Here is a 16,744-nt window from a genome sequence, read left to right on the forward strand (position 1 = left end):
TACTTCATTTCTGAACGGCTAACCACATATCCCCAAACTACCGAGCCATCCGTTGTCCCTCCAGCGATTAGAACTGACGTTTTGTCTCGTACTCAATTCCTTCATGCACTTGGGAAGGTTTCTTTGATGCCTGTTAACTGAATCCATTCAGAGATCCTAGACCATTCCTAAATCCACATGGGACGCTTCGCTGGAGGCCACGTCCTCACTCACAGCTTCCTCCTGCTTTGCCCCATCATGGCCCGTCCTCTGCTGGGCTCCCCGGAGCTCATGAAGAAGCCGCCCCTGTAGGTCAGGTCCTTCTTGCATGGGCTCTGCACAGTTTCCCTCTGTCTGTGTTCCATCTAGTCTCCGGCATCAGGGCAGAGGCCTCCGAGCCTGGAGGATGTGGACAGAGGGGCAGTGCCCTTGTGGCTGCCTGCTAGGACCCCAGTCCCAGTCCCAGCTCAGTGCTCCGGGGGAACGTCCCTCGTGGTCTCTCCAAGTGATGTCGTCTTGTAGGCTCTGTTGTATGGAGGCGCCTGTGGCTTAGTGAGGGCCACAGGACACTTCCTCTGTCTGGCCTTGCATGAGGTTGGTGCCCTGACCTGGGAAGACCAGCATCCACGGGTCTGGGTTCTCCAGGCACTGCGTCCCCACCCTTCTGCTCTGCGTCTGACTCACGTGGGAGAACAGAGGTCTCTCAACCCTCTTCCCTAAAATGACATATCTCTCTGGCTCCTTCTGCAAACGGATTTCTGACAAACCCAGAATTGTCTTCAATCCACACTGAGCAGGCTTCAAGCCTAAGCTGGATCCCTCCCCTCCTTTGGTCCGCCCATTGCAGACACACTACAAAACGCACATCTCAGACAGGCTGACATAATACGATATATTTGCACACACTGAATTCTCCATGATAGTGCTTAAAGTTTTCATGATATGAATTAGCCCTGGAGCCAAACAGAGCTGAGCAGGAAGCTGACCCTGGTAGACGTCTCTGACTGACTGCAAGTCTGTAGATCATTTATCTTAAGGAGAAATATTTAGTTTCTCTCTGTATTATAAAAAAAACACCACAGGAGGTTGTGAGCAAATATTTTCTATTTTCATGAGAAGTGAGCAAGAAAACATTGGCTTGATTTGCAGTGAAAATAATTTGATGGCACAAACAGAGAATTGTAGCACAAGAACAATCTATTTAGACTTACAGAATCCCTATGTGACAATGATTGGAACATGTTTCCTTTTGTCAGCTTTCAAGTAATGCTGGATACTGCATCAGTAGGGGAGAAATCAGTAACAACAGAGCAGTGAGTCAGGAGCCAAACAGAACGTGTCGACGAGGGGCAGCTGGTGGCTCGCTGAGCCAGTGCGGCCCCTGGACAAAGCTCAACTGCCTGGAATCAGAATTTAGCTCTGCCACAGATGAACTATGACCTTGGACAAATTATATAACCTTTGTGGCCTGTTTTCCTAGTCTGTGGAGGGGATAAGAGCAGTGCTCACCTCATTAGGGTCATAATGGAGATTGATGTGAGTTGATCCAATGCACTTAGCACAGCTCCTGCAACGAGTGACTGCTGCACCCAGAACCTGTTATTCTCCCAGCTCCTCGAAATTCTCAGCTCCTTCCTCAAGTCCCTGCTCCTATGAGTTGGTTATGTGCATAGCCACCTCCATCATGCTGCAAAAACTAATTTTGTTTTACACCTATGTCGTTCAGTAAGTCAAACAAATTGGCATAACTTTTATAACAAAAAACAACCCCACCCCTCCACACTGCTAACCGATACCTTTGCCCCAGAGGCAACTGTTTCAACTTTTATCTGTTTTTCAGTGTTTACCTCTAAACTTTAAACAGCATGGCTTTACTACTCTTTGATTTTTTTCTTTTTAAACATTATCAATGCCTTTCCAAGTTATAAGAATTATCTTTTTTACCTCTTCTTCTTTCTTTGTTGTTAACACACATCTCCCTCATCCAAATAAAAAAACCCATAATTTTTACATCAATCTTCAATGTTTATATTAATATTTTATAAATATTATTTACATCTGAGCCACAGATTCAAGCTAATATATTTATATTTCCCTTGTTGGATGACATTTTGCTTGAGGGGTAGTCAATAATTATCTTTTTTGTTGTTGTTTTGTTGTCTGTGTATCCACAAATAATTTATCCCTGAACTCTGCCAGGTATGTGAACATAATCTTGATAAGGTCAAATGCATCAGGTAATCTATCTGCTTGATTGTCTTCTAGGAGCTATCATTCCTGAAGCTTTTGGTCCTGCTCCAACAGTGGTGTTTGCAATCCAGGACTGTCGTGCAGGTGTATGGTACCAGTGTGCGGTGTGGTGTGCTGTGCAGGTGTTCTATGCGGGTGTACTATGCACGTGTGCTGTGAAGGTGTGCTGTGGGGTATATTATGTGGGTGTGCCGTGCAGGTGTGTGGTACAGGTGTGCTCTATAGGGATGTTATGCAGGTGCATTATGCAGATGTGCTGTGTAGGCGTATTATATGGGCAGGCAGTACAGGGGTGCAGCATCTGAGATCTGTCTTCACCTTAATCCCGAGCACTCTTTTCACCTCTCACCCGCACTGCAGTGCTGTTTCCTGGATCACATTTTGTTTTGTTTGTTTGTTTAATTCCTCCAGGAGAATGACTGCATGGGAAATATGGATGTTTCTTCACATTTTACTTGACTAACAGTTTCTCTGGTTATAGAATACGCTTTGGATTTAAAGTTGAAAACACTGTTTCGTTTTCCACTTGCCACCTCCTCTGTTCTAGAGAAGCTCAATCCCAATCTCCTCCCCCATCCTCAAGGTTTACACTTCTTTTTTCTTTATTACCTGGAAGCATTCAGGGTCTTTTCTGCATTTTCGGCTTTCTGAAATTGCAGGACGATATGGTGTAGGTTCATTTTTATCTCTTGCTAGCTCTTTTCATTTGGAAACCTGTGCTGCATTCTGGATGCTATGGTCTGAAAGTGTGCCCTCAAATTCATATGTTAACACTTAATGGCCAATGGGATAGTGTTGAGAGGTGGGGCCTGCAGGTGGTGGTTAAGTCACAAGGGCAGAGCCTTCACAGTGGGATCAGTGCCCTTACGGAAGGGCGAGGGCCTGGGTTTGCCCTTTTGCCCTTCCACCTCCTGCCACGTGAGGGCCCAGCCACAAGGCACCATCTGTAAGCAAAGCCCCAACCTTTGCCAGACACCAAGCCCACCAGTGCTTTATCTTGGACTCCCAGCCTCCAGAACTGTGAGAGATAAATTTCTGTTTTTTATAAATTACTCGGTCTCATGTATTTTGTTGGAGCAGTACAAATGGAGTAAGACACTAAGACATTTTCTGGAATTCTTTGATTGATAATTTTTTCTTCTCATTCTTTTATCTTCTCTCTTCCTTGAACACATTATTTCTGGTGTTGAAAGTTCCAGACCACTTCTGCAATTTTCTTATTTCCTTGTACTTTTTTCTCCTATTTTTCACCTTTTAGATCTCTTTTTGTTGTTGATTTACTTTCTGTGAGGTTTACCAACTTTATCTAGTACAAGTTTTATGAAATTTAAAAATTGTTTCAGAGTTTAACTTCCCAGACCCTGTTTTTTAACTGTTCATTTTTCATGACTTCCAGTTCTTTAGTGGTGATGTATCTTTTCTGTCTGAAGAGAGTCATTACAGTTACTGGAATTCCTTCCTGCTCTCCACCTGTCTTTGGTCTGTTCTCCTTTTCCCATTTTGATCTCTGTCCTTCATGGTGCATCCTCCTGTTGATTCCTGACTATCTATTCACATGGAGCTGCTGTGGGGTGACCGGGCCACGCAGTCTCCCTTGGCAGCTCTCAGTTCTCTGTATCCGTCAGCATTTTCTCTTGGTCCGGTCAGGTTTTCTCAGAGGGCACGGTCCATTCTCCAGCCTGGGATGGAGGTCCGGGGTGCATGTGCTCCGTCCCTGGTTGGCTCTTTATATGGTGAGTGGCAACTGGGTTTGGACCTCTCTCCTGCAGGCTGGGTCTGTGGGATGTAATGAGAAAGCAACTTCATTTCTATCCACTTACATTTACTCAATGGAGGAGGAGTTTCTCTTTCCTAGGGTACACGTGGCCACACCTATGACTTTTCTGCTTTGTCTTATGTTTAAAAGTGTCCTTCAGTCATTGCAGGTCACAAGCAGGCTATCAGCTCAGTAATTAAAATAATTCAGTTCTTCATAGTGAATATAATTCTAAATTCGATTTTAAGTTGAAACTCCCTGCTTCAGCATTGGTGATGGGGCTTAGAAACCAGGGTACCTGAGCTCCATCCTACAGGGGACCATACCGGGACCTTTCTGTTTCCAGAGGCTTCTCTTTGACAGTGAAGTGTGATGACAGACATGGGGACAGGGCAATGGCTACCTTCTGAAAGGCTTTGGCACTTTAGTGAGAGATTTAAATTAAGTGACAGCTAGCGAGGTGTTTGTCAAGGAAAGTGCTGTCCAAATGCTAAATACTGATTATTTCTGCAGCAATGACTGCAATACTTCATTCAATCTCTGTCGTTCTTGAAGAAGTCGTAAATAAACATGATGAATGTATGTAGAAGCAGTAAGTCAGAAAGATCTGTGTGTCTCATTACATAAACAGTGGTTTGTCATTATCTGACAGGCTTGGATTGTGAGTTGTTAATGAAACTGATGAGATGCTGGGCAGATGAACTCCCTCTTATTTCAAAGATCTTATCTAGGGCTGAGTCATGGGACCTGATAGTGTCTTGTGGTGCCGTCTTCTTGTAGATACATCCGTGTTTTAGAGGATTTAGTTTTTTAAAAGTTTCTCTTAGAATGTGAATTTTACGAAAAAGGACCTCCCAAGTGGATGATTATTTGAAAAATGAATTGTTAGACAAAACTGACACATCAGTTATGGAGAAAACCGTTCAAGAACTGGCTTTAAATGTGTTTCAGTGGAAGCCAGAGTGTGGAGAGAAACAGAAGGGAGAGGAGAGGGCACCCCTGTTTCTTCTCGCCACAGCCAGGCCTTCACCACCTTTCTCGGTGTCTTCAAGAATAAAATGCCTCCCTTGTTGGTTTCAGCTGCTTTTCTTCCTCGGAGTAGGTGAAGTGACTCCAAAACTACAAGCATCTTGTAAAGTTGGAAGGGCTGTGTCAACATTAAGCTGCGTGACTTTGGCTATGAGGAAAACACGGCTGCTGAGTGCAGAGAAGAATCAGAGCTGCAGCAGGGCTCCTCTCGCCAGGTCACCGTGGAGAGGGGCTGTCATGTGTCCTTAAAAGCCTGGGTCTCCGGGGTGACTCAGGCAAGGGCTGAGAACGATCAGCTCCCTCACCTGCTAAACGGGCACCATCCCCCTCAGCACACACCCTCCACCCTCCAACCTTGCCCAAGTGCTGGTCCGTCACGTCACCAGGACAGGGCACGGAGACTCGGGCTGATTATTTTCTCTCCCTTCCTCCCTCATTTTTCTCTTCTCTGACTCCTCCCTTTCCTTTCCTGCTAATCCCTGGTCTCCTGTTTCTGCCCTGCAGTGTCTGCAGCTCTGGACGGGGTGGGGTCGACATGGACATGGACGTAAGCAGGTGGGATGGACATGGGTGGAGGCAGGTTCGACGGCCAGAGTTCTTTCAGCTCACAGTAAGTGGTTTTTGTTTTGTTTTGTTTTGTTTTGTTTTAGATGGAGTCTTGCTTCGTCGCTCAGGCTGTAGTGCAGTGGCGTGATCTCGGCTCACTGCAACATCCGCCTTAGAGCAATTCTCTTGCCTCATCCTCCCAGGTAGTTGGGACTACAAGCCACATGCCTGGCTAATTTTTGTATTTTTAGTAGAGACAGCGTTGTCTGGCTGGCTGTTGGCCAGGCTGGTCTCCAACTCCTGACCTCAGGTGATCCGCCTGCCTCGGCCTCCCAAAGTGCTGGGATTACAGGCGTGAGCCACTGCGCCCGGCCTCAGCTGACAGTAAGTTTTAGATATTTACAGACTAACTTGCCAGAAACATATATGACTTTATTATTCTAATTGATTCTAGGAGATATTATGAACTCAAATCCAAAGTTAAGTCCCACCTATCATGACAATCTCATTACGGAAAAAAGTCAAACCGTTTTGGAAACGATTTAAGTGAGCAACTTGGAAAAATTTTCTACAGTCCTAACTTACTTTCCAGGGGGTTGTTCCTGACTTCACATCTGTCGGGCATCTTAGCTTATCTCTTTTTACTTCGGGTTTTTCTCGCCTCCTTGGTGTGCTGGGAGTCCCACTCCACCCAAATGCCCTCAGGTCTAATAATTAACTTCATTGCAGGCTCCTGGCAGGCCTGGGTGGGAGGCAGCCGCATCCACTCCTGAAGGAGATTTAAGTTGGGTTTGGTGAACCGGTAGAATTTGCATTTTGCTATTTCTTTCCCTCTCCCAGAATTTGTACCTTTAAGTAGGTTTTAGTGTCATTAAGTATATCAAAAGGAAACCAGTGGGGCAAAGTGGCCAGACTCTGTAGAGGTGGCCCTGTCTAAGCCTTTCAGCTTATCGATGAGGAAAGACAGGACCAGAGAAGTTGTCAACTGTCCCTGGTCCCACCGCTTGATTTGGGGCAGTTTCCTGAAAATAATATCCAAGATGCAAAGCATATGGCTCTGGTGAGACGTGTATGAGAGGAGCTGAGAATGAGACGGCTGAGTGTCCGGAGCAGATCAGGAAGGGCTGTGCTCACCATCAGGAAGTCTGGACTCCGCTGTGAAAGACATGGAGACCCTCATGTACGTCCAGGATGAGGTGACAGCTAGGCTTGTAGGAGTCAGGTCCCTGCTGTGTAGCGGTGAAGCTGAGGCAAGATGATGCCCAGAGCTAAGAGATGGTCACAGGAAGTCCAGCAAGAATTAACGAGGACTGGACAGTGACAGGCAGGCCAAACAGTGAGAGGAACCTCGGTGGCAAGAGCCAACAGGGCTTGTTGATTTAGGAGAGGAGACGAAGGGCTGAGAGGTTTCTGGGCTCGTGGGCTGGGGCCTGGGAGGATGGAGAAGCTACTCTCTGTTTTATGGAATGCAGAGAAGTATTCAGTTCTGCACACAGTGAGTTCCCTGAGAGGTGTCTCAGTGGGATCGAGATGCAGTTGGAAATGTTCATTAGAAAGATGAGAAGCGGCACCAGCAGCAAACATCTAGGAAACCAGAAACCATCAGCACAGGTGCCTGCTGAGTCCCAGAGACCCACCAGGGCCCACCAGGACCCGCCAGGAAGCAAGTGTGGAGCTGGGAGTGAGGGAACTGGGTGTGGAGATCTGGGGGAAGACTGACATTTAAAGGGCAAGAGTGGGAAGGATGGAGTCATCTGCAGCTAAAGGGAACCACCGTTAGTCACTCCTTGTGATGAAGGTGCAGATGCTCCTGCTTCCATGCACGTCGCTCCTGGGCCGTGGGCACGTTTGGAACTGCCCTTGTTCCCCAGCATAGTATCAAGTGAGGGGAATGACAGTTTCCTATGGAAGCACAGTTTCTACAGAAAAAGAAGGTGTGGTTGAGAGCATGAGGGCTAAGGAAAAGGAGGGGATTAGAGACAGCCAGCAGTGAGGGAGACGGCTCCAGATACGAGCTGAGTGGGCAGAGCAGGGAATTCAAGAGAGAGAGGCGCATATATTATGTAAATTTTAAATTTTTTAGTAGCGAGCAACCTAGCAAAAACTGGCTGAATCCAAAGGGAATGTATTGGCTCACGTCATAAAAATCTAGTGAAAGATTCTAGCTGAAGTCATAACTAGATATACAAGTTTAAATAATTTTGTCAGAAATTGTTTCTTTGCTACTCATCCACCTATCCATCCACCCACCTATCCATCCAACCCTCCCTCCATCCCTCCATCCACCCATCCACCTACCTACCCACTCACCCATCTCTTTATCCATTGATCCACGTGCACATCCATCCTCTCATCTCTACTTTCCTCCATCCCTCCCCCATGCCTCCCTCCGCATCCATCTGGCCATCCCTCCACCCACCTGTTCATCTCTCCATTCCTCCCTCCCCCATCCCCCCACCCCCTGTTCACCCACCCATTCATCCGTCCCTGCGTCTTTCCATTCACTTCTCTGTCTTCTTGTCTCTGCTTCTCTTTGTATTTTGTTCTCACTATTCTCTGTTTCATAAGGCTTCCTGAAAGCAGCCTCCATTTATTCCTTGTAGTAGGATTCCTAGAGAAAGACTGATAAATTATTTCTCAGTATTCATAAACTCTCAGGGTGAATTTTATTTGGCCTGACGCGGATCACCTTCTAATATCTGAACGGATTGCATACCCAGGTGATGGAGTATTTTAATCACTGCAGACCCTCCACCCTCACCTGACCAGCGCCCCACAGCAGGACCACGTGCAGGGCCAAGGCGGCTCCAAGGTGCTGAGCAGCTGAGCACTCAGCCAGCCCATGGCCACGATGGTGTGCCATCGAAGCCGTGCTGCTTACTTCACAGCCAGGATCTGGGGTCAGGCTATGTCCCATGCAGCCTGATGAAGGGTAAAAAGAACTAAATGCAGAGTGCTGGGGCAGCATAGAGAGAGCCGGGGCGTCTGACCCAGCCTGGGATGGTCAAGGACAACTGCCATGCAGGAGGTGGCATCTGAACTGTTCCTTAATTAGAAAGCCTGGCACAGAATGAAGACCGCATTCCTCAAACCTGAGTCAGGATGCAGGGATCCACATGACCGTGCTCCTCTTATTCTTAGGAAGGGACAAGAAACTTCCATCCTTTGGCCTCCAGCTGCTGAAATGACCTTTGCAAGTACTGAGTCATCTTTAATGAAAAAATACACTAATATGCTGCAAATTTGGAGCTTACTGTTTCTGCCTAATCCATGAGGAAGGTGTGAGTTAAAGGCTCTGTGCCTGTGCTGGACACATCGGGGACTTTTGTTCATGATTTCCTTTCCTTCTGATGCTTCAGTTATGGTGGTTCAGCTCTACAAGCTGTGTGATATGGGCAATTCATTTCACCTTTTGACCACTATTGTTCTTATTAGTGAAATGAATACCTACAAGAATGCTTGGAGTTTAATAGTGAAACGTCTGATACTCACGGGCACCATGTATTGGCTGAATTCATAAGTGACTATAGGACACCTTTAAGTACGTTCCAGGGCAGGAAAACCGAGGACACCGCCTCATATGCCAGGAAAGGAGGGGCCTGTGTCCACCAAGACCCCGGCTCCACGTGGCTCTGCTGTTGCGCTTCTCTCGGACCCTGGTGTGGTCTTCCCCTGCCACTGGGCCTTTGCTGGTGATGCCCCCTCTGCCCGGAGTATCTCCATAATGTCCACTGCTGGGGCCTTGCCCACATTCTCTACACTGCAGTGCCCCCCAGCCAGCTCCCAGGGGCCAGTGCCCGTGGTTCTTTGTCCAAGATCTTTGTCCTGCAGCTAAAACCCAATTTGCTGCCACTGGCTCCGACCACAGGCAAAAGTGCCGGGGAGGAAACGCGTCAGGGCACAGCCCTCAGGAGACCGTGGTTATGGACAGCTGTCTGTCTCCTTGTCCTCTGGGGTGGATACGTCTCCAGTGCTCTTTTTTGGGTATTTGGTTTTGCTTTTGTGGCTTGCATCGGCTCCCAGAGCCTGACAGTGGCAGAAGGCTCCAGCTGTCCACAGTGGTGACTGGTTTTAAGTATACCCTTTCTTGGCCATCTTCCTCACGCTTGGAAATAAACAGCCTGCACTCCAATCCTCATCACAGGGTCAGCTCCTGAGGGATCTTCTTAGCCTTGCTAATGCTTGCTTACCCTTCAGAATTTAGCTTCCATTTTCACTTCTTCGTGGGAGTCTCCCGGAGTATAGTCTCCTCCCATGTCTGCTGCTTCTTCCTGGATCTCTTAGGCTGTATCTATTATAGTCGTGGTCTGACTTGTATTTGTGGCCAATGTTTTCTTCTTATTTTTTTTGTAGAGACAGGGTCTCGCTATGTTGCCCAGGCTGGTCTCAAACTCCAAGTGATCCTCCTGCCTCAGCCTCCCAAAGTGCTGGGATTACAGGCTTGAGCCACCAAGTCTGGCCTATGTTTGTGGTCTTTTTGACTAAAAATGATCTTTTCTCCCAACCTGAAATCTCCTGAGGGATGAAACTTTGTGTCTCTTTGGTTTATCCCAGCATACAAATAGTTACATATTTTTGAATTAACAAATGAACACAAATTTCTATCAAATTATTATCTAGGGCAAGCACTGGAATAAAAATCCTGTAAAGGGCCAGATCACTGTTTTAAGCTTTTAAACAACAGTTTCTATGGCAGTTACCAGCTCTGCTGTGGAAGGGTGAAGGCGTGGGTAGGCAATATGTAAAGGAATGAGCATGTCTGGATGTTCCAATAAAACTTTATTTACAGAAAGAATCAGCAGAGGAGAGCTTCCAGAATGGCTGTGTGAGGAGCGTGGCAGGCCCTCTATGCAGGGAAATAACCATTTAACCACAGAACATTAATTTTTTTAAAACTAGAAATTATCCTAAAGGCATCCAGCAGGTGGATAAATATTTACTCAAATAAATTGATCAAATCTCAGTAAGAACGGTAAGAATCGGTGGTATCAGAGCCACAATCCACCCCGCCCCACCCCCAAAGCACAGTGTGATGAAAGCTCTGCTCCAGGAAGTTCCAGCTAACAAGATGCTGTGGTCTGTCTCCCCAGCTCCTGGTCTAGGGTTGTGGTTTCACCCCAGGAAGGCAGGCCACCGGCATCTCTCGTCCCTCTCAGTTTGCACTGCAGAAGCACTGTTCCAGGAGGACCCTGCTTCAGCCTGTGCTTGTCCTCAGAGGGTGGCAGCCCCATCCCAGACGTGGCAGACTGAGCACATGTGCCTGGATGGCCCCACACCAAGTCACTCACAGGGTGGAGGTTCCATGTCTGGAGGGGCCAGCTAGGAAGGCGAGGGGCTACCGTACCGACCCGGCTACCGGCTCGTGCAGCAAGGGTGTCACTCCGGTGGAACTGGGTCACGGTCTCCGGGAGCAGAGGTGGGACGAAGAGCAAAGCATGTCCCTGAGGTGACAGACTTTATTTGGAGCACTGCATGGGGAAGTTCAAGCCCAAGGGAGTTGGCAAAAATCGTGGAGATTTTGTTGATGAACAATTGAGAGCAGGTGAAATGGCAGACTAGCTGGAACTTGAACAAAGGGAACCGGGAACAGAGATTGCTGAGAAGAGCTCCAGGGGTCTGAGTGGACTTGAAAAGCTGGCAACACTCTGCCCCTGCCAAAGGGCCTGGTGTTGATTGAATCAGTCTGTGGAGCAGTTTATGCCCCAGGAACTTTTAAAAACGACAGAGCACTTGCATTTAGTGGGTGTTAACACCTGTGTGTGACACCAACGACAGACAGACCAGCAGAAGCTTAACAGAGAGCCCAGAAGACACCACAGACACCGCAGGTGCCCAGAAGACACCACAGACGCCGCAGGTGCCCAGAAGACACCACAGACGCCGCAGGTGGCCAGAGAGACTCTGTGCAGGTCCAAGCTGTGCCCTCTGAGGAGCAAGGTCAGAGCCACGTCACTAATCACATAATCAAGCAAGCAATGAAACAGAAATAACAGCCCCCGGGGTCAGGACCAGAGTCCAGATTTGCTATGATATGTTACCTAAAATGCCCAGTTTCCACGAAAATGCAAGAAAACAGGAAAGTGCAACCCATGCTCAGAAAAACAGAAGGCGACAGAAACTGTCTATGACAGGCTCCAGACATCCGATTAACAGACAAAGTCAGCCAACGTCAAAACAGCCTTAGAAACACATTCAAATTACTAAAGGAGACCATGTTAAAAGAAGTAAAAGAAATTATGATGACAATGTCTCCTCTAATAAGGAATATCAATAAAGAAATAAAAGTTATTTTAAAAAACAAAAAATTGTGGAGTTGAAAAGAACAATAACTGAAATGAAAAATTCACTCAGGGGCCCAGGGGTAAATGGGAGCAGTCAGAAGAAAGAGCCAGCAGACTTGAAGTTATATCAATAGAGATTATACAACCTGAAAAACAGAGAGGGAAAAATAGTTAAGGAAAATGAATAGACGTGCGGGACACCCTTAATGAGCGTACCAGAGGAGATGTGAGAGAGAAAGAAGCAGGAAAAAAAAAAATTCCAAGCAGAAAAAATGTCCAAGAAATAATAGCTGGAAAGCTCCCAAACTTGCTGAAAAGTGTTAACCTACACATCCAAGAAGCCCAACAAACTCTACACAAAGAGATACATACCTGGACACATCATAATCAAAATGTTGAAAGACAAAGGGGAGGAGAAATCGTGAATGAACAAGAATAAAACGGCTCGCCACAAAGAAGGGAACCCAGTAAGATTAACACTTGACCTCTCCATAAAACACTGGAGGCAGAAGGCAGTGGGATAACATACTCCAAGTGCTCAAGGGAAGAAACTATCAATCAACAATCCTATATCCAGCAAGGTCATCTGTCAGACGTCAAGGTGAAATAAAGAAATTTCAAGATAAGCAAAAACCAAGAGAATCTGTTGCTAGCAGAACTGCTTTATGAGATGCTAAAGGAATTCTTCAGGCTGAAACCAAGTGAACTCAAACGATTTTCAAATCCACACAAACAAACAAAGAGCAGTAGTAAAGGTAAATGTGTACTTTTTTTAAAAAGTATAAATGCATATATTTTCTCCTGTTTTCTCTTGTTTTAAAAAGCAACTGCAGAGAACAATAAGTATGGAATTGTATTATTGGACCCATAACATACAGAAATGTAATGTATTTTACAATAACAGTACAAAGGAGGCAAATGGGAAAAACTGTAATGAATTAAGGAAATGGTCACATACTGCATAATCCCATTCATATGAAATGTCCAGAACAGGCAAATCCATAGAAGTAGAAAGTAGATTTACAATTGCCTGGGCTTGCGACATGGGTGCAAGAAAGAAGGAAATGAGTGCTAATGGGCATATGTTTCCCTTAGGGAATGACAAAAATGTGATGATTTCACAGCTCTGTGAATGTACTAAAAACCATTGTAGTATTAAAAAGAAGAACAAAAGAAAAGAAGAATAGAATTTTGTGTACATAATTGTAAAACTAGTCTTTAGTGGAGGGCTCTGTTATCCAGAAACTCAACATTAGCTACATAACTTCCCCAGAGATTTTCATCCACAGCAAATATTCATCAGAGACAGAATCCAAACCCAGGTCTGTGAATCTAGTTTCTTTTCCTCCACCTGCCTTAACAACAAATTATTGAGTAACTCAAGGACACGATACCTTGAAAGACTCTGAAACGTTTCTGTGATGAATTTACTTATGAATCCCAATACTCTTGATTCTAGATGATGTGTTTTGTTCAGCATCTGTTTCAGTCATGTCAAGTAAAACCATATCCCCCAGGTAATAGACTTTCTCTTTTTACTTTTTCCCTTGGCCTCAGCATTTACAGCCCATGCAGACTGTTTTAATGAACGCGTTGGTGAGGTGTGGTGGAATCACAGGCAAAGGCACACTTCGTTATGTTGTGTGGGTACATATCAAACACTTGCCAAGAAATTTTAAAATATTATTCATCGCAGTCTTTTTCTTCAGTATTTTATGGGCTAAGTACAATCTGGCTTTTGATAACAATGGCTGAATAATATTTGAGTTTGCCAGCTGAAATGTCCTAAATGTCTTATTAATCCATGTATTGCCTCTTCAAATAACAAGGCAACAAGACAGTGTCAGAATGCTCAGCATTTTTGCTTTTTTGTCTACGATGTGATGGTATCAGTTTCAGGAAAATCGATGCCTCTTGTTTTGTAGGAATCTCAGCAGTGACCGGTGTTTGTGAAAAGCTGTGAATATTCAGTGCCTCAGGGTTAAAGCCAGACCCTACTGGGCAGAGAAAGGGTGACCTGGAAGGTGTGTGAGGGCCCCGCCCACGGGCCCCTGTGATGGTCGTGGCCTCAAGAATCACGCTGCAGGTGAGGCCCTGAACCTGCACAGCCAGGACCAGTGTTCTCTGCACGTGGGCACCGAGGCCAGCGGCAGCCAGGAGAGGGCTGCAGAATCAGCCTGTGCAGCTCTGTGATGACAAGCAGAGATGCTGGTTTAGAGACTTGCTACTCACAGGGCAGTCCAGGGGCCTCCCGTATCCACATTACCTGGGACTTGTTAGAAATTCAGAGTCTCAGGCCCCAACCCAGACGGACTGAATCCAAAGCTTCATTGTGGTAAGACCCTCGGGGCACACAGGTCTGGGAAGCACAGGTTAGTGTCCTGTGTCGCCTTGGGCAAAGCTCTCAGCATTGCGAGCCTCTGTTTTCTACTCTGAAGAGGAGGCATCAATATCTACATTGTAAGTTTGCCATGAATGTTGAAAAATAATGTCTTAGAAGCACAGGGCAGAGTCTGGCATGTAGATTGTGCTCAGTGCACAGCAGACAAGAAACCACACGCACCAGGCCCGGGCAGCTGTCGGCAGCCCACGCTGAGCGACCATGGGTCTCTTGGGACCTTGCTTCTTTCATTTCTAAAATGAAAGTTTTGGACTGTATTTCCTTTCACTTAAAAATTTCATCTGTGTGTATGATGGCCTCTGTCGTCTCTTTCCTGAAACTCCTGCTAACATACTGGGAGCTGAAGAAAGCCTCCGTGAAGGCGAGCAGGGGCGCCTGTCCTCCCAGGAGGAACTTCCCTCCTCTCACGAGCCCTAGTGCTCCACCAGCTCCAGCTTCAGGGCCCGGACAGTAGGGGAGGGAGAGGAAGCGCACGCACCCAGCAGTTCCGCCCCCCGAAGGTGTTCGGTCCTGATCTGCAAAATCAGTTCCACGTCTCCTCGTCTGGCAGCAGATCAAAGGGCGAGGGGTCTGGGACGGAGAGAAATGGCTAGAGAATGGATGGTGACGTGCCCAGAGGCCCTGGTGGGCTACACCACACTCAGTGGAAGAGAGCAACACCATCAAATCTCCACACTTCGTTATCCACAACTTAAAGGAAAGTGAACAGGGAGGTGGACAAGTGTGCAAAGATTGGCTGGAGTCAAATCCCGGGCACTGGCGAAGCATCGAGAACGCTTGTCACACATTTGAATGTGCGGGTGGACTCTGACTGGAAGCTCCTAGCAGAGGCTGGAGACGCTGGTTAGGTGCTGCAGCGTGCTTTGGGATGCATCCCAGGCGACAGGCCCAGCAGCTCGAGTTCACGTCCACCCGGCTCACTGGGGAGTCCTGCACCCTCCTTCAAACCTAACTAGAAGAGACACTGATCCTTCCTCCCACCTAAGGGCTCCCAGAGCCACAGGTCTCCGCCTCTCCTGCTGCCTGTTCCGACCGCCCATGACTCACTCAGTCACCCTCCTCAGCAGCACCCGACAGCCTCTGTGTGTCTTTCTCACTCACCATTACCAGCCCCTGGGTGCCCAGTGCGTGTATGTTGGACAGAACAAGTGCACGGCGGCCTTCAGCAGCGCCGGCCGCGTCGACCCCTCTCCGTGCTCACACCGGGAGTGATCAGTGCACTCGCCCTCCCACGGGATGGGAGAAGGTGATAACACAGCTGAGCGGGGTGTCCAGAAGCCAGCCCCACCCACAGCCACTACTGAGAGGTTGTGAGATCATGGCCTTGTTCCTAGAAATGCTGTGCAGCGAACTGGGACTGTTTTCCTCTGAATTCGAAGCTGGGGGCAGTCTAGGCACCTGGACGCAGGGTCTGCTGTCTGTCCCGGCCCAGCGGCTGCTCACCGTGGGGATGCTGTGCAATTAGACAGTTACTTTCTTTCCCTGGTTGACGGATTAGAGTTTCCTTTTTCTGAGCATCTTTTTTTTGAAGTGATCCGAAGTGTTCAGGATTAAAGAGCGTGATTTTCCCAAACTATCCAGAAAATAGAAGCAGGTCTGCAAGAGGGGGGTGCCCAGGGCCTTGAGATGAAAACGAGATGGGATGAGACCTGGGGAGCTCTCCAGGCCTCCGGGAGCTCAGTAAAATCATCCTCTGGACCTCTTTGCTGACTGTGCTGTCACCACAGCAGCTGCCTTCTCTCATCTGTAAAGAGGATTTTATGTAACTTTCCGTACACTTGATTGTTGACAATAAGTAGATTGTTTTTAAAGATACTTGAAATGACATCAGAATTTCCTAAACGTATCATTAAAACGGAAACTTAGTTACCTTCTTACTTGAATCACTAGATAATACCAAATAGGAATAGGAAAATAACGCAAAGGTAAGAGAAATGTCCAAAGCCAATCACAGGAGTCAATGCTCGCGATCAAATTAGCTCTACCTGGGGAGGCCGCGCTCAAGGCACCATCAGCGACAAGTGGGTGACTCTGGGGCGAGTTCCAGGGTGTCACCCCTATGGCAGCAGCTCAGGTGCAGCCCTCATGCAGGCAAAGTCACTGAGGGCCCCTCGAAGCCCCTACTCTGAGATTCTGAGACAGGGCTTGAATAACGTTCCAGCGTCTGAACAAATGAACCCTATGACGCCTGCTGTGAGAGAGAACAATGTCCCAATTTTGCCCAGGTGATTAGAACATCTCGGTGTGGATCTGTTATGGGTTGAATTTTGTCCTGTCCAAATTCTTATGCTGAAGTCCTTACCCCCAGTGGGACTAGATTTGGAGACAGGGCTTTTAGGGAGGTGATTAACGTAAAATGAGATCACCAGGTGGGCTCTGATGCAATCTGGCATCCTCCTAAGAGGACATGAGGACACAGACACATACAGAGGGAGGATTGTGTGAGGACACAGGGAGAGGATGGCATCTGCACGCCAAGGAGAGAGGCCTCAGGAGGAACCA

General features: G+C 47.2%; 1 long non-coding RNA gene across 1 annotated transcript; it reads left to right on the forward strand.

The window, feature by feature from the left end:
• The first annotated feature begins 4,504 nt into the window (after positions 1–4,504).
• LOC112630477 lies at positions 4,505–16,114 on the forward strand. The gene is made up of 2 exons (XR_003120877.1): positions 4,505–4,577; positions 13,767–16,114. It is a non-coding gene; the product is annotated as an uncharacterized LOC112630477 (long non-coding RNA).
• Positions 16,115–16,744: the final 630 nt, after the last annotated feature.

Source organism: Theropithecus gelada, chromosome 8, assembly GCF_003255815.1.
Source record: "Theropithecus gelada isolate Dixy chromosome 8, Tgel_1.0, whole genome shotgun sequence".
NCBI classification, from domain to species: domain Eukaryota; kingdom Metazoa; phylum Chordata; class Mammalia; order Primates; family Cercopithecidae; genus Theropithecus; species Theropithecus gelada.